At 45.0% G+C, this 21979-nt stretch overlaps 1 long non-coding RNA gene across 1 annotated transcript; it reads right to left on the minus strand.

Annotated features, from left to right (window-relative positions):
• Window positions 1-12609: 12609 nt before the first annotated feature.
• Window positions 12610-21754, minus strand: LOC147109247 (uncharacterized). The gene is made up of 3 exons (XR_015080421.1): window positions 21586-21754; window positions 14587-14618; window positions 12610-14019 (listed from the first exon to the last, which is right to left on the minus strand). It is a non-coding gene; the product is annotated as an uncharacterized LOC147109247 (long non-coding RNA).
• Between the last annotated feature and the right edge of the window lie 225 nt (window positions 21755-21979).

Consider the following 21979-nt stretch of genomic DNA (forward strand, 5'->3'; position numbering starts at 1 on the left):
CACCTGCATGCTTACCTTCAGCGACTGGTGTACAATAACACCCAGGTCTCTTTGCACTTCCCCTTCTCCCAATCTATTGCCATTCAAATAATAACCTGCCTTCCTGTTTTTGCCACCTCACATTTATCCACATAAAAGTGCATTTGCCATGTTTCTGCCCAATCACCCAACCTGTCCAAATCGTACTGGAGTTTCACGACATCCTCCCACCCAGCTTTGTGTTGTCTGCAAATTTGGAGATATTACATCCAATTCCCTCGTCCAGGTCATTAATATATATTGTGAACAGCTGGGGTCCTAGGACCGATCCTTGCGGTACCCCACTAGTCACTGCCTGCCACTCGGAAAATGACCAGTTTATTCCAACTCTTTGCCTTCTGTCCGCCAACCAGTTCTCTATCCAAGTCAATACCTTGCCCCCAATCCCATGTGCCTTAATTTTGCACACTAATCTCTTATGTGGGACCTTATCGAAAGCCTTCTGAAAGTCCAAATACACCACATCCACTGGTTCTCCCTTATCTTACAAGTTACATCCTCAAAAAATTCCAGTAGATTAGTCAAGCATGATTTACCTTTTGTAAATCCATGTTGACTTTGTCCGATCCTGTCACTGCTTTCCAAGTGCTCTGCTATTACATCTTTTATAATAGACTCTAGCATTTTCCCTACTACCGATGTCAGGCCTACCGGTCTATAATTCCCTGCTTTTTCTCTACCACCTTTTTTGAATAGTGGGGTAACATTAGCTACCCTCCAATCCATGGGTACTGTTCCAGAGTCTATCGAGTTCTGGAAGATGACCAGCAATGCATCTACTATCTCTAGGGCCACTTCCTTAAGTACCCTGGGATGTAGACCATCAGGCCCTGGGGATTTATTGGCCTTCAGTCCCATCAATTTTCCTAACACCATTTCCCTGCAAATACTGATTTCTTTCAGTTCCTCCCTCTCATTAGACCCTATGTTCCCCGGCATCTCTGGGAGGTTATTTGTGTCCTCCTTTGTGAAGACAGAACCAAAGTATGTATATAGTTGGTCTGCCATTTCCTTGTTTCCCATTATAAATTCCCCTGATTCTGACTGTAAGGGACCTACGCTTGACTTCACCAATCTTTTTCTCTTCACATATCTATAAAAGCTTTTACAGTCAGTTTTTATGTTCCCTACTAGCTTACTCTCATATTCTATTAATTAATCCCTTTGTCCTCCTTTGTTGACTCCTAAACTGCTCCCAATCCTCAGGATTATTGCTTTTTCTAGCCAATTTATATGTCCTCTCCTTGGATCTTATGCTATCCCTAATTTCCCTTGTTAGCCACGGTTGAGTCACCTTTTTTGTTTTATTTTTATGCCAAACTGGGATGAACAAATTCTGTAGCTCATCCATTCGGTCTTTGAATGTTTGCCATTGCCTATCCACCATCAACCCTTTGAGTGCCATTCCCCAATCAATCCTACCCAACTCACTCCTCAGACCATCGTAGTTTCCTTTATTTAAATTCAGGACCCTAGTCTGTGAGTCAACTACTTCATTCTCCATCTTAATGAAGAACTCGATCATATTATGATCGCTCCGACCCAAGGAGCCTCGTACAACAAGATTGCTAATTAATCCTTTCTCGTTACATAATACCCAGTCTAAGATGGCCTGATCTCTGGTTGGCTCCTCGACATATTGGTCCAGGAAACCATCCCGTAAAAACTCCAGGAATTCCTCCTCCACAGTATTGTTACTAATTTGGTTGGCCCAATCTATATGTAGATTAAAGTCACCCATGATGACTGCTGTGCCCTTATTGCACGCTTCTTTAATTTCCCTTTTAATGCCATCCCCAACCTCCGCCTTACTGTTTGGAGGTCTATATACCACTCCCACTAATGTTTTTTTCCCCTTAGTATTTCTCAATTCTACCCATACAGATTCCACATCATCAGAGCTAATATCCTTCATTGCAATTGTATTAATCCCTTCTTTAACCAGTAATGCTACCCCACCTCCCTTTCCTTTTTGCCTATCTTTCCTGAATATCGAATACCCCTGGATGTTGAGTTCCCAGTCTTAGCCATCCTTGAGCCATGTTTCCGTAATCCCAACCAAATCATATTCGTTTACCTCTATTTGCGCAGCCAATTCATCCACCTTATTACAAATGCTCCTCGCATTAAGACACAAAGCCTTCAGGCTTGTTTTTTTAACGCTCTTAGACCTATTAGAATTATTATTTACTGTGGCCACGTTTGATTTAAACCGTTGATTTCTCTGACTGCCACTTTTGTTTTTCTCCTTCCTATCTTTTGCTTTTATCCCTGTTTTCCTTTCCTCTGTCTCCCCGCTCAGGTTCCCAACCCCCTGCCATTTTAGTTTAAACCCCCCCGAACAGTGCTCGCAAACCTCCCCGCAAGGATATTTGTCCCGCTCTGGTTCAGGTGCAACCCGTCCGACTTGTACAAGTCCCACCTTCCCCAGAATCAGGCCCAGTGATCCAGGAAACTAAAGCCCTCCCTCCTGCACCAACTCATTAGCCACGCATTCATCTGCTCTATCCTCCTATTCCTATGCTCACTAGCACGTGGCACCGGGAGTAATCCAGAGATTACAACCTTTGAGGTCCTACTCTTTAATCTGCTACCTAGCTCTCTAAATTCTTGCTGCAGGACCTCATCCCTCTTCCTACCTATGTCGTTGGTCCCAATGTGAACCACGACCTCTGCCTATTCACCCTCCCCCTTCAGAATGCCCTGCAGCCGTTCAGTGACATCCTTGACCCTGGCACCAGGGAGGCAACAAACCATCCTGGAGTCACGTCTACGGCCACAGAAACGCCTATCAATAATTTGAGGGTCTTGGTGTTTAGTTTTTGCTGATTCCCGTGATAAATTCCCAAATTTTAGCATAATTGCTAATCAATTTTGAATGATGTTTGTTCAAAATTAACAAAAATCCTGATTCATGCAGTTTTTCCTGAAATCTCGCAATTTTTATGATCTTGGCAGCTTTGGTTCTACACACCTCTTCCAGCTGCACAAAGAAATACTGTTTGGTGTGGTCCAATGCATTTGTCTTTTCTCTTTTATAGCACTCATTACGTATGTAGACACCGCCTCAGTCCTTAGGGTGGTGAACATTGAGCACGGGAGGGGAAAAAGGTCAAAAGGTGATAAAAGTAGTGTCTTCGAGGGCTGGGGGAGGGAGTAAGGTAGAGATGCTGAGGGAGGGAGATTCAGTAAATGGGGAAAGGGGGTTGAAGGAGCATCCGCTGATGGTGGAGCAGCAGTACTGGGGAACAAGAACTAGGCCAGTGCTGGAGGAGCCAAGGATGCACGCTGGGACATAGGGCTGGAGGAGATCATGGACATGAGGAGTCAGGGAGGGTAGCAACTTGAAGATGAAGGCAAGAATCCTAAGTCAATCTCTAGTATACAGGAACCCAAAAAAGCTTGACAAAGAAAGGAGTGATGGAGATGTCAACCTTCATGTGGGTGAGGAAATGGGCCACGATATTTTCGATGTGGGAGGGCTGGAAAAGAGAGTAATGGAGAAGTCCACAAACTAATGTCACATGTCAAATAGCAGGCCAGGTATATTATTTGGAATGTATTTATATTGGCTTGCAATTTTGGTATAAGTTTAACATGGTAGTTAAACCTTTTTCACCAGTGGAGTTAAAATTTAAATGTGATTGATTATAGGGAGCAAATCCAATTAACTTTCAATTCTATATAGTTGAGCGGAGTACCCTACTGGAGTTATAATGTCAGACCTGGATCAATCCTTAATCTATGCCACCAGACTAAAGTCAGTGGGCTAAAAATTCGATAGCTCGAAAACAGACTCGGGGATCGCGATGCGCGATTAACCTGCACCCATTTAAAGTAATGCAGGCAGTTAATTTAAATGATTGCAGCGTGCAGCCCAGCGTTAAATGCACTGCTGAATGGCTGCACACTCAGCAGGGGTCCCAAGTTCCTGTGAGGCTAGCACCACTTAAAGCTAGCCTGCACCTCTTAAAGGGGATGAGATCAGGTCCTAGAAGTCATTCCAGAAGGAAGTTTCAACTGGGAAACATTCAGCAATGGCACAACAGGCCAGAGAAAGGGTTCCAAGGTTCACAGACATGGCACTTGAGGCCTTAGTACAGGAGGCGGAGAGGAGGAGGGAGGTCCCTTTTCCACAGGGGGCCAGGATGCCCTCTAGACGGACACTGCAAAGGCAGTGGGAGCAGATAGCCATGGAGGTCAATGCCAACAGTGTTGCCCCAAGGACCTGGATGCAGTACCGGCAGAAGTTCAATGACATTACACACAATGAATGCATCTTCAAATGCTATATCCCACAAGCTGCACCAGTAGCCTCACACACTGCTTAATTCACCATACTCCCATTACTCACCTACCAACAATCTCTACCAATTACAATTCATATCTCACATTCAGATGCTCCATCTCACCCTCACACAGTTACCACTGCTGCAAGCCTTACACCCACATCTCACACTATTCAACCACATCAGCCAAATACATTGTGCCACAAGCACTGGCACATTTCCCTCTCTCTTGCAGGACAAGATGGCACACAACCGTAGGCAGCGGTAGCTAACCGGAGGAGGACAGGCGGCCTCCATATCCTGATCCCGCTTGAGGAGACGGTGCTCAGCACAATTGGAATGGCTGTGACTAAGGCCATGGCCAGTGGCAGTGCTGAAACCATTGAACATGACGGTATGCTCATACCTAATCCTCCGTCTCACATCCCACTTCCCCCTCATCTCACAATCCCTTGTAACTTATGACCTGCAGATGGTGTAAGCATGCACCTCTTGCTTCCTCCCCACTCCCCTCACCACAACCCTACCCAGTGTCAGCTGTGGCTCAGTGGGTAGCACACTTGCCTCTGAGTCAGAAGGTTATGGGTTCAAGTCCCACTCCAGGAACTTGAGCACATAAAGCTAGGTTGGCACTCCAGTGCGGTGCTGAGGGAGTGCTGCACTGTCAGAGGTGCCGTCTTTCGGATGAGACATTAAACTGAGGCCCAGTCTGCTCTCTCAGGTAGATGTAAAAGATCCCATGGCACTATTTCGCAGAAGAGCAGGGGAGTTATCCCCGGTGTCCTGGCCAATATTTATCCCTCAATCAACATAACAAAAACAGATTATCTGGTCATTAGCACATTGCTGTTTGTGGGATCATGCTGTGCACAAATTGGCTGCTGCATTTCCCACATTACAACAGTGACTCCACTTCAAAAAGTACTTCATTGGCTGTAAAGCGCTTTGGTCATGCAAGGTGCTCTATAAATGCAAGTCTTTCTTTCTTTAGCCTTGTGCCTTTCTCATTTCAGAGACCTAAGAAAGTGATGGAAGAGGAAGAGGAGAGTGATGATGAAAAAGAAACACCATCACTTGATCTGACACTCGCAGCCACCAGCTCAAATACTGACACCCAGTAGCCACCCTCTGGTTTGTTGTGGAGGCTCAAATGGTGATGGTATAGTGGACTGCCACCGAATGAAGGCATCATGACTGCTCCCAGGATACTGGGCATTGACCTGCATGTTGTGCTGCGTATGGTCACACACCAGCTGGGCATTGAGGGAGTGGAATCCCTTCTGGTTGCGGTACATCTTTGAATTGAGATGCGGTGCCCGCAAAGCAATGTGTGGCACCCTGCACCATGGGGAAGCCTGCTATCATGACGAAGCTGCGTGCTCACTCTGCCTGCTTCTCTCTGGTAAGAGAGAATGAAATGTACTCAGCTCTCTTTGCATACAGAGCCTCACTCACCTCCCTTATAGAGGAGTGGATGGCGAACTGGGAGATGTTACAGTGCCTGCTCCAGCCTGGAAGGAGCCCGACCTGAAAAATTTCAAGGCCACTGTCACCTTTACAGCCACTGGCAGTGCTGCCTCGCCCTGGACTGAGGCTGTAGGTCTGCCTGCAGCAGGTGGCAGATTTCATTGAGCACCTCCTTAGTAAGATGGAGATGTCACATGCACTGTTTGTCGCTGAGGTTGAGGTAGGAGAATTGCTCCATGAAGACCCTGGGTGGATATGGCCTCCTGCTGAGAGCCCTTCTCCCCCTCATCCTCCTGCCTCTTCTAGCAGCTTGTCCTGCTCTGTGTCGCCTCTGCTCATTCTCCCATTCATGCTGCAGGCTAAGGGGGATACAAACTACTGCACCCATGTCTGGAAACAACTGGTCTGAGCAGACCCCTTGCAAGTCAGTACCAAGCCCTTGAGCACATTCCACACCACTCCTTGTAGACTTTAGGCAACTTTAAAGAAGTCTAGAAAGCACCAAACACTTCTACAAATTCAGCAACTGCTAGTAGAAATCAATCAGCAACTAACCTGTAAGTAGGTGATGATTCCTTTAAATAGCACTGGTGGGGGGTCCTTCCTGCTGCTGAACACATGTTCATCTGTGGAAGGGTCAGAGAGGTCGTTGCTCCAGCATTGAGGTTGAAAATGGCAGTGCTGGCATCAAATCAGCGTTACACACTGATTGACGTCATGATCTGCCTACTCTGCATACTTCTGGCACATGTTCCCAGCACCGACGCTAACGCCGTCACCAAAATGCCATCTGGCGCAGTCCACACCAGAAGTGTGCGGACACTGCTCAGGTGCCATTTTCGACCCAAACCGGCATCTGTTTTTAGCCCAATATGATTGAAATAATTTTTAAAATATCTGTCAGAACGTGACAATACAAAGGAGCATCTCCAATAATGGTTTCTCTTTCCACCCAAATAGTGTTACCTCTGGAGTCCCCAATGGCCCCATATTCCTCATCTACATGCTGCCCCTTGGCAACAGAATCCGCAGACATGGGGTCAACTTCTACATGTACGCTGATGGCACTCAGCTCTATCTCTCTACCAAATCCCTTGACCCTTTCACTGCCTTTGTGCTGTCACACTCCTTGTCTGATATCCAGTCTTAAATGAGCCACAATTTTCTCCAGTTAAACATTTGGAAGACTGGGGACATTATCTTCAGCCTCTACCTCAAACTCCATACCCTCTGCACCGATTCCATCCCCCTCCCTAGCCATTATCTCAGGCTGAACCAGATTGTTTAACTCCAAGCTGAGCTTCTCACACAACCTCTCCATCGGAAGGACAGCCTATTTCTATCTCTATAAAATTGAATGGCTCCACCCCTGACTAAGCCCATCTGCTGCTGAAATCTTCATCCATGGCTTTGTCATCTTCAAACTTGACTATTCCATTGCTCTGGTGGCCTCCCATTCTCCCTCCCTCTGTAAACTTCATTTCATCCAAGCTCTGCTGCCTGTATCCTATGCCACACCAAGCCCTGCTTACGTATCGCTCCTTTACCCACTGACCTATGTTGGCTCCTGGTCCCCCAGCACCGACAATTAAAAATTCTCATCCCTACCTTTATGACCTCACCCATCCTTATTTTTGTAACCTTCCTCAGCCCTAAGGCACCCTCCAACCCCTCCTCCTGCCCCCCTCCCCACCCCCCACAGAACTCTCTTTTTCAGCCTCTAAACTTTTATGCATACCACCCTCCCTTCGCTGTCAGTTGTCTAAGCCCCATGCTCTGGAGTACCCTCCCTAAACCCCTCCACCTCACTAGCTCCCTCTCATCATTTAAGGCACTCCTTAAAACCCACCTCTTTGACCATGCTTTTGGTTGCCCCTCCTAATATCTCCTTTCTTGGCTCGGCGTCTATTTTTGTCTGATTACACCTTTGTAAAGTGCCTTGGGATGTTTTGCTATGCTAAAGGAGCTAGTTGTTGGTTTGAATTCCATACTGATGTATGTGAAGACAGTCATCATGGGTGACTTTAATCTACATATAGATTCGGCTAACCAAATTAGTAACAATACTGTGGAGGAGGAATTCCTGGAGTGTATACAGGATGGTTTCCTGGACCAATATGTCGAGGAACCAACTAGAGATCAGGCCATCTTAGACTGGGTATTATGTAACGAGAAAGGATTAATTAGCAATCTTGTTATACGAGGCCCCTTGGGTCGGAGCAATCATAATATGATCGAATTCTTCATTAAGATGGAGAATGAAGTAGTTGACTCAGAGACTAGGGTCCCGAATTTAAATAAAGGAAACTACGATGGCCTGAGGCGCGAGTTGGGTAGGATTGATTGGGGAATGTCACTCAAAGGGTTGACGGTGCATAGGCAATGGCAAATATTCAAAGACCACATGGGTGAACTACAGAATTTGTTCATCCCAGTTTGGCATAAAAATAAAACAAAAAAGGTGACTCAACCATGGCTAACAAGGGAAATTAGGGATAGCATAAGATCCAAGGAGAGGACATATAAATTGGCCAGAAAAAGCAGTAAACCTGAGGATTGGGAACAGTATAGGATTCAACAAAGGAGGACAAAGGGATTAATTAAGAAAGGGAAAATAGAATTTGAGAGTAAGCTTGCAGGGAACATAAAAACTGACTGTAAAAGCTTTTATAGATATGTGAAGAAAAAAAGATTGGTGAAGCCAAACGTAGGTCCCTTGCAGTCAGAATCAGGGGAATTTATAATGCGGAACAAAGAAATGGTTGACCAATTGAATACATATTTTGGTTCTGTCTTCACAAAGGAGGACACAAATAACCTCCCAGAGATGGCGGAGAACATAGGGTCTGATGAAAGGGAGGAACTAAAAGAAATCAGTATTTGTAGGGAAATGGTGTTAGGGAAATTGATGGGATTGAAGGCCGATAAATCCCCAGGGCCTGATAATCTACATCCTAGGGTACTTAAGGAAGTGGCACTAGAAATAGTAGATGCAATGCTTCCAACATTCAATGGAATCTGGAACAGTACCCATGGATTGGAGGGTAGCTAATGTTACCCCACTATTCAAAAAAGGTGGTGGAGAGAAAACGGGGAATTACAGACCGGTAAGCCTGACATCGGTAGTGGGGAAAATGCTAGAGTCCATTATAAAAGATGTAATAGCAGAGCACTTGGAAAGCAGTGACAGGATCGGACAAAGTCAACATGGATTTACAAAAGGTAAATCATGCTTGACTAATCTACTGGAATTTTTTGAGGATGTAACTGGTAGAATAGATAAGGGAGAACCAGTGGATGTGGTGTATTTGGACTTTCAGAAGGCTTTCGATAAGGTCCCGCATAAGAGATTAGCGTGTAAAGTTAAGGCACATGGGATTGGGGGCAAGGTATTGACTTGGATAGAGAACTGGTTGGCAGACAGAAATCAAAGAGTTGGAATAAACGTGTCTTTTTCCGAGTGGCAGGCAGTGACTAGTGGGGTACCGCAGGGATCGGTCCTTGGACCCCAGCTATTCACAATATATATTAATGATCTAGACAAGGGAACTAGATGTAATATCTCCAAATTTGCAGACGACACAAAGCTGGGTGGGCATGTATGCTGTGAGGAGGATGCCGAGAAACTACAGGATGATTTGGACAGGTTGGGTGGTTGGGCAGAAGGATGACAGATGCAATATAACATGGATAAATGTGAGGTTATTCACTTTGGTGGCAAAAACAGGAAGACAGATTATTATCTGAATGGCAATAGATTGGGAGAAGGGGAAATGCAACGAGACCTGGGTGTCCTTGTGCACCAGCCGCTGAAGGTAAGCATGCAGGTGTAGCAGGCAGTTAAGAAGGCAAATGATATGTTGGCCTTCATAGCTAGAGGATTTGAGTACAGGAACAAGGATGTCTTGCTGCAGTTGTACAGGGCCTTGGTGAGACCACATCTTGAGTATTGTGTGCAGTTTTGGCCGCCTTATCTGAGGAAGGATGTTCTTGCCATGGAAGGAGTTCAGTGAAGATTCACCAGGCTGATACCTGGGATGGCAGGAACGACGTATGTAGAAATGAGGTTATAGCTGGGGTTATAGTCTCTGGCTAGTCAGAAGTATCTGAGCTGCTCCAGAGCCCCGTGCGGTTTCGAATCGCTCCCCTTTTCTGGTTCTGACCGCCGGACTTATTCAGTAGCGATGTAGACAAAACAAGACTTGTGGTTGGGTGCAAAGAAAACCAGTATTTATTGAAAATAAAAGGAAATAAATTGAAAATAATCAATACAACACCCCTATGCTTAATACAGCACTTTTACTTGGTACAGTATGCTTTAGTCTACTACAGCACTCTTTTGCTTAGTACAACACTCTTTTACTTAATACAGCACTTTTATCTAGTGCAGCACACTTTTAATACAGTACACTTTGCTTACTACAGCACCTTTGCTTAGTACAGCACTCTTTTATTTAATACAGCACTTTTATCTAGTGCAGCACTCTTTTACTTAATAGGGGAGGAGAAAACGGACACAACGAGGGAAAATTGACTAAAATTACAATTTAACAAAAATTCCCCTTAATTCCCACCCCTAATACCTATCTAGGTTGCCTTGTGATGGGCCAGAGAATCTATGCTCACCAGAGAATGCCTGCTCCGTGCCCCTGCGGTCTGTAGTCTTCACCGCCCCGAAGTAGAGATACCCCAGTATTTAAAAGTAACTGCTGGTATTCCACTTCTTTGGGCGGGCTTGTTGAGCTGTTCTTCTGTAGGCAGAGCATGGAGGCGAGGTGGCAGAGAGAGAGAGCAATGGCTTCCTGAGAAGCTATCTTTATACCCCATTTGGAGCCGAAATCTTCGCGCCCAAATCCGGATGCATCTGGGCTATACAAAAGGGAATCGATCTGTCCCCATTCATTGTGATGGGTTTTTGAATGTATCCCCATTCATTGACTGGTTTGAATAAAGCTGTCTCAGTTTGAAAAAAACATGTCTGTTTCCTTAAGTGCTGAGTAAACAGCCCTTGGATGTTAGTGTAAACAAATCCAATTGTCCTGCGGTCACGCCCAACCGCAATTGATTGACAGTCTCAAGTACTTAATCTTTTGAGTCAACATTGTAGCTTTGTTCGTGTAAACAGAGTTCTTTGATTGACAGTTTGAATACCTCATTACTTCAGAGGCTGGGTTTTTTTTTTAATCCTTTGTCAGCCATCTTTGATTTTCCTTTCCACATACACACAGGCTGCCCTTTTCTTCTGCCACGAGGTATGACGGCCATTTTGATGCCCTGGATTTTTAAAGGTATATTCTACCCAGGTTTTCTTTAATCAAAAATATAATCTTTGGGGCTGTAGAGCTTTTCGAAATTCTTGCAAAACCCTACACGTATGAGGAGAGATTGGGTCAATTGGGCTTGTACTCGCTGGAGTTTAGAAGAATGAGAGGGGATCTCATTGAAACTTATAAAATTCTGACAGGACTGGACAGACTAGATGCAGGAAGGATGTTCCCGATGGTCGGGGAGTCCAGAACCAGGGGTCACAGTCTAAGGATAAGGGGTAGGCCATTTAGGACAGAAATGAGGAGGAATTTCTTCACCCAGAGAGTGGTGAACCTGTGGAATTCTCTGCCACAGAAGGCAGTAGAGGCCAATACATTGGCCCAGAAATTCGGCTCTCCACGGGTGAGTATGCACGGGGTACTCACCCGTAGGCCGAATGGAAGTGCGGGTTTCCTGCATGCACTGCGCATGCGCGGGAAACCGGCACTTCCAATCCTCTGAACGAAGGGGTTCAGAGGTCGAAAGCGCGCGCAGGGGAGGCTGCGTGTGCGCTTTGAACTTAGGTTTTTTTTGCAGGTTTTCACGCGAGGTTAAGCCTGTAGGATTTACACATTTAAAAAGCAGGCATAAGGCCTGCTTTTTACAAGGTAAGTGGTCAATTAATTAAAATTAAAACTTTTTTCCACAGGTTTATTATTTTTAAATATTTTAAAGCAAGGTAAGTTTATTTTTAGCCCCGTTTTTTTATAAAATTATTTTTTCAAAAATTTAAATTATTGTTTAAAATAGTTATTTAATGTAATTTGTAGTTTATTGAAAAAGTGTGATTTAAAAAAAAAATTATTTGAAGGTTTAATGCTATTTTGAGGCCAGTAGTATTCATAAGTTTAGACAGGTCTTCCTGTCAATCTTATGAATGGGCTTTTCCCTCCTCCGATTGGCTGCCCATGGCTCACGTGATCCCAGGGGACGCATCGCACTAACTACGCCCCTGGGATACGCAAGCACAGCGCGCCGGCAGCTGGGCCAGGCCCCGGAGCGGAATTCCACGGGGCCCTACAGCTCAACTGCCGGTGCGCAAGGTAAGTGCAGGTCGGGGGCTTGCACCCGCGGGAAGCCCCCGACCTGAATTTCTGGGCCGTTAACAAATATATTCAAGAAGGAGTTGGATATATTTCTTAAGGCTAAAGGGATCAAGGGGTACGGGGAGAAAGCAGGGACCGGGTACTGAATTTGGATGATCAACCGTGATCGCATTGAATGGCGGAGCAGGCTCGAGGGGCCGAATGGCCTACTCCTGCTCCTATCTTCTATGTTTCTATTATGAACTAATACTGATGATTTTGATACAAAAGCAAAATACTGCGGATGCTGGAAATCTGAAATAAAAACAGAAAATGCTGGAAACACTCAGCTGGTCAGGCAGTATCTGTGGAGAGAGAAACAGAGTTAACGTTTCAGGTCGATGACCTTTCGTCAGATGATTAGCACTGTTGCCTCACAGCGCCAGAGACCCGGGTTTGAATCCGGCCTCGGGTGACTGTGTGGAGTTTGCACATTCTCCCCGTGTTTGCGTGGGTTTCCTCCGGGTGCTCCGGTTTCCTCCCACAGTCCAAAGATGTGCGGGTTAGGTTGATTGGCTATGATAAAAAATTGACCCTTAGTGTTAGGGGGATTAAATACATGGGGTTACGGGGATAGGGTGGGATATGTGTTGGTGTAGGGGTTATGGGGATCGGGTGGGATATGTGTCGGTGCAGGCTCGATGGGCCGAAATGGCCTCTATCTGCACTGTGGGGTTTCTGTGATTCTGTGATTCTGTGATGTGTGGTGTGATACATGTAACAAACCTGCTCTGCATCACATTACTGTATATTAGTTTATTGTTCTGAATGCACCCAATGGATAAGGAGACAAGTACGAAATGTGACTGGAAGAAATAATTACACAGGAATATGTTTGTAACAGTAGGATGCCCATGATAAAGATTGCTGCTTAGATCAAATGTTCTGAACTTGTTATAGCTACACACCGGTGAAAAACAGAAACTATGCCAAAGGGTTCTTACTTACATATAAACTGACATGGAATGGGAATAGACAATATTAAACACAGAAGTGAAAAAAATAAATGTCTTTTATTTCAGAGTAATTCTGCTCACCATTCAAACAATACAGACAAAAGATAAAGTCAGGAGTAAACAGTACCACCATATCAATGTTTATGATATGCTTGCATGATCTAAATGAATTACTTTTCTACTAGAATTTAGTTACTCATTTTTATTTGCAGATTTACAAACTGCTAGATGTGGAGCTTTGGAAGGATCTGTCGATCAAGGCATCCTCCATGAAGTGAGATTGGATAAAGAGCTGACTGAGAGCCAGCTGAGTCACAGAAGTGTTTGCTTACCCCATAATCCTCGTGAGGACTTAAGAGAATTCTCAATGGCAAACATCCCAGATCAACATGGAGGCGGGTTGCTGGTTTGACAGCAGTGTAGTGACCAGACTTAATAGAGATCCAACATACAGTGCGGACACAGTGTTCTGCATTGTAACCATGCTTAACATTAACAGTTATCAGAATGGTCACTGGCACTTACATTGGCAATAGCCTGCTGGAGCAAGTTAATACAATCCTCTGCAACACTCTAGGATGTTGGCGGTGTAGAAGTGCCAGCATCTGCCTTGGGTTACTAGCGTGGTTTTCTGTTGAAGACCCTTTTTATATTCCCGCCTAGAGAACCAAGTGGAGGATCAGCAACAGGGCACAGGTCTTCCCAACACCCAGAAGAAGAATTCACAGTTTGCTGCTGAGTGACAACTGCTCAATGAATGTTGAGAATTTCCCTTTGGCAGAGAATTTTTGCTGAACTGTGCCTCATCACTGTCCTCTGAGATGGCTTTGATTTTATCAATGTGTTTTAATGCAGATGAAACAGATGAAGGTAGATCTGGTGGAGACAAGAAAGGCATTTTCTGATTGTGACTGAGGCTAAAAGTACACTGAAACTGGAAAAACACTGTTGCAGATGCTAGAAAGTAAAGAGCAAATGAGCAATATTTACTGTGGATTTTATTCACATGTATTACTGACTTTAAAAACTGATACCTATAAGCTGATTATGGTAGATACGATCAACAAAACTTTTACTGCATGAAGTAAAGCAACATTGTGTTCTGGCTTGACTGATGGGCCTTTGGAGACGTACTTTCTCTCTCACAAAGTAGTTAGTTTTGCCAGGCAATCATACACTTTGCCATTGTTAATGTCCCTAGGTGCTCCAGGGCTCTGCTAGTGTGATTGGGTATGTTGCTGACATAAGTTGAACACATTAAACTAGGCTGAGTCGTTAACAGGTAAACCTATAGGCAAACAGTGGGACGTTTTCAAAGAAGTATTTAGAACAGTACAAGACCAGTGCATACCCCTAAAGGACAAAAGTTCCATTTGTACAGTCAAACAACCATGGTCAACATATGAGGTAAGACACAGTATAAAGCTAAAGGAATTGACTTACACAAATGCCAAGAACAGTGGTAATCCAGCAGACTGCGAGAAATATAGAAAGCAACAAAGGGACACCAAGAAAATATTAAGAGCTGCAAAAAGGGGATACAAAAGAAAACTTTCAAGTAATATAAAGGCTAATAGTAAAAGGTTTAATAAATATATTAAGGGAGTGGCTAAAGGAGATGTGGGCCCATTAAAGATAAATGCAGGTGATACTGTAATACACAATAAGGTAATGGCAGATTTATTAAATGAGTAATTGTATCTGTTTTCACAGTAGAGGAAGAGGATAAAATACCAGTGATAGAAAGGAAACTAAAAATAAATTAAGGGGAGAAACTTATTGGATTTAATGTAAGTAAAAAAATGGTTATGAAGAAAATAATGGGCCTTAGGATAAATAAATCTCCAGGACCTGATGGTTTCCACCACAGGGTATTAAATAAACTAGCTGAGGAAATTGCAGAAGCATTAGTCATAATCTTTCAAAGTTCTATTGATTCAGGAATTGTGCTGTTAGATTGGAAATTTGTTAATGTCACTCCATTATCTAAGAAGAGCAGGAGAGAGAAACCAATTAACTACAGGCCTGTCAGTTTAATGTCAGTTGTGGGGAATCTATTACAATATGTCATTAGGAATAGAGTGACTGTCTATGGATGTTATTAATATGGACTTCCAGAAGGCATTCTGTAGTGTATGTGCCTTTAAGTCAGAACTACTTTTACAGCTCCTGTATACTGTAGTACCGGCAGTGACCACACCTGTATATAAGCTTTGCGCATGCCTCTGTACCCCCAGTCTTGAGACTACCCTCCTCCGCTGTTAATTTACAGCATCCGTGTGATTATTGAATAACAGCATATCACCAGAATCACGGATCTAACAGTGGCGACAAGTGTCGATTCGAATCTACCTGCAACAAAAAAAAGTCGAGGCCAGGAACACGGGCGTCGACCACGAGCAACCGCCCAGTCGTCAGGCAGAGAGTGAACATCGCAGGGGAGGCTGTGGAGAGCCGGGCTTGGTTCCCCAGCCATGACGATCAGCAAGAGACTGACGACAGGTCCAGCGCAGACCCTTCCCGAGCAGCGGCGGCTGGAGCCGACCGACGGCGGAGAGAAAGCCGAGCAGCGTCGACGGGGTAAGACAGAGGGTGAAGCGCGCAGGGCGCAGCCGGGGGTTGAACACCGAGTGGCGTCGAGAAAAAGAAAACAAACCGGAGAGAGAGAGGGTAAAGACCGAGCGGCGTCGAAAAAAAAAAAAAAGCAGAACGTGCAGAGCACAGTCAGGGCTCACGGGCTGAACAGGGTCTGTGGGAGAAGAAGGGAGAGCGCGGGAGATGCCATTGAGCCACGGAGAAGAAGGAAAAGCGCGGGAGACGCCATTTTTAGAAGCCACAGCGGAGAAGAAGGGCGAGCGCGGGAAGGAAGGAAAGCGCGGGAGATGCCATTTTGTGCCAGCGGAGAAGAAGGGGAAGTGCGGGAGATGCCATTTTTGACAGTTAATTCACACCCAGCGATGCCGAAGAGTGGCAGTATCTCTACGTTCGACAATGAAGTCGAAGATTGGGCGACATATGTGGAACGTATTGAGGTGTACTGCAGGGCGAATGAAGTGCCAGATGCTAATAAAACACTGGTTTTGTTAAATTCCATGGGTGCAAAAACTTATGGGTTACTGCGAAATCGAATAACCCCAGAGAAGCCGGTGAACAAGAATTTCGAAAGCATAGTAGAAATCCTACAGGACCACTTAAACCCCACACCGCTGCTGATAGCAGAACGATTTAAGTTCCATAAAAGGAACCAACCCAAAGGTACTCAGCATTGCTTTCGTCTAACGGAACTGCGCAAGCTATCGAAACACTGCCAGTTTGGAGCGGGACTAGCAGATACGTTAAGGGACAAGTTTGTGTGTGGGCTACAAAGTGAAGGAACCCAGAAACGGCTTCTATCAGAAAAGGATCTTACGCTGGACCAAGCTTTCAGTATGGCAGTATCACATGAAGCAGCCGCAAGGGGCGCTGCAGAGGTACAACGGAGACCGCAAGAATATGGCACCAATGAAATGACCTATGGAACAGGGAAGTGCTATCGCTGCAGCAGAACAACACATGACCAGAAAGATTGTTGGTTCAAGCACCAAGTGTGCAGACAATGTGGGAAAGCAGGACACATATCAAGAGTCTGCAGGTCTGGGAAGAAAACCAACAGTAAGAAATCGCCACAGGAGAAGTACAAAAAGGTACACCAGGTGATGGACGGTGGTTCAGACGAACAGAAAAGTGACACAGACTCCGGAAGCAAGGAGCTGGGTTGTCTGAAACTACATAAGGTAACCAAAATGGAGGATCACCAGACTATCTGGGTTACAATCAAGATAGACGGAGTCCAAGTGAAAATGGAATTGGACACAGGATCAGCCCTAACAGTCATAAATCAAAGGGACTACAAGCAGCTATTTTCACATATATCCTTGAAAGCTACAGAGATTGTCTTGAAGACGTATACGGGGCAAAAAGTCTACCCCAAAGGAAAAATAAGGGTGAAAGTGATATATAAAGGCCAGGAAATACCTAAAATGGATATATATGTATTGCCAGATGGAGGACCACCACTGCTAGGACGTGAATGGATCCGGAAGATACAATTAGATTGGCATTCCATACAGGCACTGAAGGTTGAGGCCAAAAAGGATGATGACGTCACACCTGGACGACTGTCAAAAATGCTAACTGACGCAAAAGAAGTGTTCCAGGAGGGACTAGGAACACTAAAAGGCATAACAGCAATGATTAAAATAGAGGAAAATGCAAGCCCAAAGTTTCTTAAGGCCAGACCAGTGCCTTATGCGATCAGACCAGCTGTTGAAGCAGAGCTGGAAGGGTTGGAACATTCAGGAGTACTGTCCAAGGTGGACTGGAGCGAGTGGGCTACACCCATCGTTCCTGTAATGAAGAGATCATTGAGTAATACGCCTGGGGAACCAAAGAAGGTCCGCATCCGTGGGGATTTTAAGGTGACAGTGAACCCAGTCCTTCACACGGTACAATATCCGCTTCCACGAATTGAGGATATTTTTGCCTCGCTATCTGGAGGTAAACGCTTCACCAAAATTGATCTAGCCCAGGTGTACTTGCAAATGGAGGTAGAAGAAGCTTCGAAACAATACCTTACGATTAATACTCATAAAGGTCTCTATCAATACAACCGGCTGGTGTTCGGAGTAGCCTCGGCTCCGGCTATCTGGCAAAGGGCGATGGAGCAGGTCCTGCAAGGGATTCCAGGGACCCAGTGTTATTTGGACGACATCTTGGTCACGGGCGAAAATGACAATGATCACCTCGCCAACTTGGAGAAGGTGCTCACCAGATTAAAGGAGTATGGGCTACGAGCTAATCGCCACAAGTGCGAGTTTTTCCAGAAACAGATCTCGTATTGTGGCCACGTCATCGATGAAGAGGGGTTACATAAGTCCCCAGACAAGATTGAGGCAGTAGTCCAGGCTCCAGCACCGGAAAATGTGTCACAACTGAGGTCGTTCCTCGGGCTGGTAAACTACTACCACAAGTTCTTACCAAATTTGTCCACGGTATTACACCCACTGAACACCCTACTGCTGCAAACAGGGGTACCATGAAAGTGGGATGACGAACGTAGATGAGCTTTCCAGAAGTGTAAAGAATTGATCACATCAAAAGAGGTGTTGGCCCATTTCAACCCAGCACTACCAATTCGTTTGGCATGTGATGCATCACACTATGGTATTGGAGCGGTGCTGTCGCACAAATTCCCAGACGGGTTGGAGAGGCCAGTAGCCTTTGCGTCTCGGTCACTAACCTCAGCCGAGCGCAACTACGCCCAGATTGACAGGGAGGCCCTCGGCCTAGTATGGGGAGTAAAAAAATTCAACCACTATCTGCATGGGCAGAAGTTCACCTTGCTGACTGACCACCAACCGCTTGTCTCCATCTTTAATCCTAAGAAGGGCGTTCCAGTGATGACTGCACAGCGGTTACAAAGATGGTCCCTGTTTCTAGGGGCGAATCAATATGAAATAGAATATAAAGGCACGAAACAGCATGGGAACGCTGATGTGCTATCGCGCCTGCCACTGCCTACTGTGGAGGAAGCACCAGCAGTGGACCCTATCGAGATATTTTATTCGTCAATAATTGAACGATTGCCAGTAACAAACGCGGATATAGAGAAGGAGACCCGCAATGATCCGACGCTGTCATGGGTATATGATTTGACGGTGAGGGGATGGTCAACACATGGCGACTCACTGTTGCCAGCATTCTCATCCAGAAGAGAACAGCTGTCAGTATGCCAGGGGACAGTGATGTGTGAATCCAGAGTAGTGATTCCACCCAAGTTAAGGGAGAGAGTGCTAAATGAGCTACATGAAGGTCATCTGGGGGGAGTGAAAATGAAAAGCCTTGCTAGGGCTTATGTGTGGTGGCCGGGAATCGATCAACAAATCGCAGACCTAACTAAGAGCTGCTTAGGATGCCAGAAGGTCCAAAATGCACCACCACATGCCCCTCTACACCCATGGGCGTGGCCCTCCTCTCCATGGCAACAGGTGCATATTGATTTCGCTGGTCCATTCATAGACTCAATGTTCTTAATAGCAGTGGATGCTCATTCAAAGTGGCCTGAGGTGATAAAAATGTCTTCAACCACTACAGAGAAAACGATTGCAATCCTAAGGACCATATTTGCCAGAAACGGTTTGCCAGAGCAGATTTGCTCTGATAATGGACCACAGTTTGTGTCCGACGAGTTTCAAAAATTTATGAGAAGGAATGGGGTAATGCATTACACATCCGCCCCGTATCATCCAGCCACAAATGGATTGGCTGAGAGGTTCGTACAAACCTTTAAGAAGGCGATAAAGGCCATGTGCGACGATGAAATTCCACTACAGCATAAGATGGACAATTTCTTATTAGCCTACCGAAACGCGACACATGCAGTTACCAACCAGACCCCGGCCATGATGTTCTTTAACCGAAGGTTGAGATCTCGTCTGGACTTGCTCAGACCAAATGTGCGAAGAAATGTTGAGGACAAACAATTCCAGCACATCAATGAGAAGCCGACAAGGAGCTTCAATGTAGGGCAACCAGTCTTGACCCGTGACTATCGAACAGAGAAATGGCAACCCGGAACGATATGCACAAGGCAGGGGCCATTTATGTACACAGTGGATGTCGGGGAGAACATTGTGAGACGCCACGTCGATCAGATCTTAGCGTCACAGGAGCGTGTCAACCCCATGTCTCGAGTACCTGGGGATGAACCCGACATACCGGTAGCATCTACCTCAGAACCAGTAGCAGTGGAACCCGATGAACTACCCGATGAAAAGGGGTCAGAATCGCCTCTGCACCAAGAACAAGAACCTCCGGAAAGGCGCTATCCCGAAAGGGTCAGGAAGCCGCCCCAAAGACTGAATCTATAAATGGACTATTGTTGTTTAATGTACATGTTAAAGTGTTAGTTGTTATTTGAATATTAGTGGTATTACTAATCTAAAAGGGGAGGAATTGTAGTGTATGTGCCTTTAAGTCAGAACTACTTTTACAGCTCCTGTATACTGTAGTACCGGCAGTGACCACACCTGTATATAAGCTTTGCGCATGCCTCTGTACCCCCAGTCTTGAGACTACCCTCCTCCAGTAAAGACCTGTTTATTGTTAATTTACAGCATCCGTGTGATTATTGAATAACAGCATATCCCCAGAATCATGGATCTAACACATTCAATAAGGTTTTAGTAGCTTTTGAAGGTGACTGTGTTAATGTGAAACAAATAGATTGTATCCACTTTGTGTCCCGAATCCTCAGATTTTTTGGGTCTTGCCTCAAAATACGTCCATACAACAAAAATGAGAGCACATGGAATTGGAGGGACCCTTTTGACTTGGATTGGAAATTGTTTGGGAGGTAGGAGACAGAGGGTGGGGATAAAGAGTACGCACTCTGATTGGTGAGCTGTGACAAGTGGTGTTCCCCAGGGATCTGTTCTGGGGCCTCAACTTTTCACCATATTAATGACTTGGATGAAGGAATAGCGAAGTTAGGAGGGACAGTAAATAGTGCAGATGGGAGCAGGAAGTTGCAAAGGGACATAAACAGATTGAGTAAGTGGGCAAAACTATGGCAAATAGAGTTCAATGTGGACAGGTGTGAGGTCATCCACTTTGAACCCAAGAGACATAAATTGGAGTATTTTTTTAATGGTGAGAAAATAGGAACTGTAAAGGAGCAAAGGGATTTGGGAATCCAAGTACACAAATCATTAAAAAGCTAGCAGACAGGTACAAAAAGCAATCAAAAAGGCAAATGGTATGTTGGCCTTTTATCTCAAGAGGGCTGGAATACAAAGGGGAGGAAATTATCCTTCAGTTGTATAGAGTCCTAGTCGGACCCCATCTTGAATATTGTGTTCAGTTTTGGGCGCGCACCTCAGCAAGGATATGTTGGCCTTGGAGGGGGTGCAGTGCAGATCCACCAGAATGATACCGGGGCTTAGAGGGCTAAATGATGAGGACAGGTTGCATAAACTTGGCTTGTGTTTCCTTGAGTGTCGTAGATTGAGGGGTGATCTGATCGAGGTATTTCAAATGTTAAAAGGATTTGATAGGGTAGTTACAGAAAAACTGTTTCCTCTGGTAGGGAAATCAAGAACAAGGGGACATAATCTTAAGATTAAACCTAGGCCAGTCAAGAGCAAAATCAGGGAGCACTTTTTCCACACGAAGAGCAGTAGAAATTTGGAACTCTCCCACCACCCCCGCCCCCCAAAAAGCTGTTGAGGTTAGGTCAATTGAAAAATTCAAAACTTCTAGATTCCTATGAATATCTAACCTGTGATATCTTGTAATATATCTTGCCTTGTTTAAATAAAAATGTACACAATTACATGATAGTAATATAATGTTATATCACCTTTGTCCCATAATTCTTTTTTAAAAAATGAATTAAAAACTAACCTCTCCAATAAGGAACAACTTTGAGCGGCAGCAGATTTAGCTTTCGATTTAACTTAACCGAGTCTGATACAGCAGGGAAGATCTTCTCCAGCCAAAATAACAGACTTCCTGGGGAGCTTTCAGAGACTTTTTCTGGCCTCCCCAGAACAGCAACTATGACCCTGTAACCAGATGCAATAGAGAAACAGCTGATCCTAATCGGATCAGATGACTAAAGCTTCCAACAAATTCCCTTAAATCCAGTGCTGTCCCTTTGTCACTGCTATGTTTCATACTGTCCCCCTTTATGCCAATATACAATCAGTATCAACAACAATCTCAAAAATCAATAGCAAAGCCAGCAGAGCTGATAAGCATTTTTGATACATAAACAATGACTATAATAAACTGCAAT

Source organism: Somniosus microcephalus, chromosome 12 (genome assembly GCF_052327205.1).
Source record: "Somniosus microcephalus isolate GS21.2 chromosome 12, FLI_Smic_1.0, whole genome shotgun sequence".
NCBI lineage: Eukaryota > Metazoa > Chordata > Chondrichthyes > Squaliformes > Somniosidae > Somniosus > Somniosus microcephalus.